This window comes from Petaurus breviceps, unplaced genomic scaffold, assembly GCF_028583685.1.
Source record: "Petaurus breviceps papuanus isolate PSGF00001 unplaced genomic scaffold, PetGlider_PUasm1.0 38, whole genome shotgun sequence".
NCBI lineage: Eukaryota > Metazoa > Chordata > Mammalia > Diprotodontia > Petauridae > Petaurus > Petaurus breviceps.
In genome coordinates this window covers 30725368-30728601 of record NW_027186304.1, presented here as the reverse complement: position 1 = coordinate 30728601, position 3234 = coordinate 30725368, and positions in this window count along the sequence as shown.

The window sequence follows — 3234 nt, the reverse complement described above, 5'->3', positions numbered from 1 at the left end:
ATAGGGGTACAGTTAAAGTTTATTTTGTATATTCTATAGTAAAACATGTGCCAAATATGTTAACTAGGTGATTCGAGGTGGGATTAGGGAGTGGTTAAAGTTCTTAAAGGAACATGCACTTTTAATATCTACTGCACAGGCGTTTTACTGAGAGTTCAGTGGGAAATGGGGAGGGGGGGGCACTTACAAGGAGGTGTGGTTTTAGGCCTTAAAAGTCACTAAGTCAACTAATGGTCAGGGCTGACTGAGAAATCCCCAGGCTGCCTCCATCAATGTCTTGTTGGATAAGGTAAATGTAAGGGAGTATGCATATGACTAAGTCTAGCATACATATGATAGGTCAGTGAGTAGTAAATATGTTTATGATCCAGTACACAGCCAGTTCAGTCAGTACACAGCTGGTTCAAACTGATCAATTCTATAGGTGCAGCTGGCTACTGTATCAGGAAGAGAGATATGTGTTTTGCTAGGGCATGCTGCCCTTGAGCTAGAGAGAAACTGCCTGAGACAGTGTTTGGAGGCTAGGGAGAGATGTGGTTTTGGATCTAGGGTTCAAGCATAGGCACTCAAGCACCATATCTGTAGTAGTGGTGGTAGTAGTAGTAGCAAAATCTGCTCAGAAACCAGTCCTGAAGAGCAATTTGCCTGATTCAGCCTATCAGTAATTTGACCCAGCAGTTGAGACACCATGTCCTGAAGGGAGCAAGGGAGTAACTCATTCACTGATTATGCTTCCCCTAAAAGCAAACCTAGGAGGGCTCTGCAAAGGGAGAAAAGAACTCTCCTGGCCAGAAAGTGCCATACCCCCCCCCCCAAAAAAAAAGTTGGAGGTAGGATAATTCTTTAACAATCAATTAAGTCCACTGTCCTGGGGAAGGAGGGGATATGTAGAGGGGAGAGTGTGTCTTGGTTCAGGGGTAAACAGTTTTATCTTTCTGTCCTTAATATATTTTATCAGTAAATATCCCTTTGTAAAAAGGTAATCAATATTAATTGGTTAATTTCTATTAGGGGAACACACTGAATGGGGGCTCCTATGTGATTGTAGAGATATCTCCATCCCCTTCAGATAAGCCCTAGAGCCCTGAGTGGGTGAGCAATAGGATTGTTCTGGGGACTCAACCGCTAATTTGAGAGATGGTGAAGTCCAGAGTCTATGCTACAAGAAAAATCTATCTATCTCTATCTATCTATCTATCTATCTATCTATCTATCTATCTATATCTATCTATCTAACTAATCTATCTATCTATCCATTATATATATATACAAACATGTGTACTTAATAAGGCAGTAACAAAACTGCTTTATTTGAATTCCCTTTTACACTTCTTTTTCTTCTGTACATTTTCAAATGGGTTTCCAAAACTCCTTTTCATGTCTATAACTATCTGCTCTCTCCACTTATCTCCCCACCCCTACCCCCATCTCAAGAAAAACCCTCCCTTATAACAAACATGAATAGGCAAGCAAAATAAATCAACCCACTGGTCATATCTGAGAACTCATGTCAAATTCTGACCTTTTGTCCAAAGGTTCTTAACTCTGTGTGTGATTGTGTGTGCGTGTGATGGACTCTGACAGTTTGGTGAAGTCTATAAACCCTTCTCAAGACAATGTTTTTAGGGGCAGCTAGGTGGTGAAGTAAATAGAGCACCAGCCCTGGAGCCAGGAGGAACTTAGTTCAGATCTGGCCTCAGATATGTGACACATTTACTATCTGTGTGACCTTGGGCAAGTCAATTAACCCCAATTGCCTTGCCTTCCCCCTCCAAAAAAAACAAAGATAATGTTTTTAAATGCATAAAATAAAATCCATAGAATTTTTTAAAAAGCCAATTATATTGAAATATATTTATCAAAATATCAAAAACAACAGACTCACAGACTCCAGGTGAAGACCTTGCTCCTCTAATCCATAAACCCTTATCTGGGAAGAGTTGGGAGGCATATTTAATAATCCTCTTTTTGAAGTCCTAGGTTCATAGATTTAGAGCTGGAAAGGACCTCAGAAATTGAATCCAACTCCATCATTTTATTGATGAGGAAACTGAAGTAAAGAGAAATTAAATTATTTTTTTCAAGGTCACACAGTTAGTAAAAGTCTGATGTAGGATTTGAAACCAGATTTTCCTGACTCCAAGATCAGTGCCCCATTCATCACAACATACTGCCTCTTGGTCAGAGCTTTGGTCAGAGTTCAGAGGTTTTTCACAGTTGTTTCCTGCACATTATTGTTGAGGTCATTATATAAACTGTTCTCCTAGCTCTGCTCATTACATTCTGCATCAATAAATATGCCTTTCCATATTCCTCTGATCCAATTATATTCACTTGTCTAAGGGTATAATGAAATTCTATGTTATTTACAAACTACACTTGACTCATCCTTTGAAGAGTATGTATTTTGTTGCCAGGTCTTTGATGCCACAAAAAAGTGCTGCTTTATGTAAGTGTTCTTTTTTTGTCCTCTGTCCTTGACCTCCTTGGCATAAGTGACATACTGTACTTTCCATCCTATAAGTTTACTTGCTCATTTCCTGTACATAACATTCCACATCCCATTTGTATGCCATTGTATATGCCACATTATATGCCATTCCATATACCATGTATTTTGTAGTCTATCCCCTTGCCTAGAATGGACTCCTTCTTTATTCCACCTCATAGAATTTCTAGATTCCTTCAGGTGCCATTTCCTACAAGAAGTCTATTCTGATGGTCCTAGGAGCTAGTGCCTTCCCCTATGAAAATTACCTTATAACTACTTTCTATGTATATGTATATGTATATGTATATATATATATAAATGCACATATACACATGTGGTTGTGCATTTTCTATTTCCTTAGCTGTATCCATGTTTTTTTTTCCTCAATAGGATGTAAGCTTATTGAGAGCAGGTACTGTTTCATTTTATCTTTGTATTTCCAGTACAGTATCTGACAAATAGTACGTACTTAGTAAATGCTCACTGAATGAATGGATGTATGCATCTTCTCGATCATGAGTAAATCTTGTTAAAGGAAGAAAAGGAAGGAAAGAAGGAAGGAAGGAAGGAAGGAAGGAAGGGAGGGAGGGAGGAAGGGAGGAAAGGAGGAAAGAAGGGAGGGAGGAAGAAAAGAAGGAAGGAAGGGAGGAAGGGAGGGAGGGAGGAAAGAAGAGAGGGAGGAAGGAAGGAAGGAAGGAAGGAAGGAAGGAAGGAAGGAAGGAAGGAAGGAAGGAAGGAAGGAA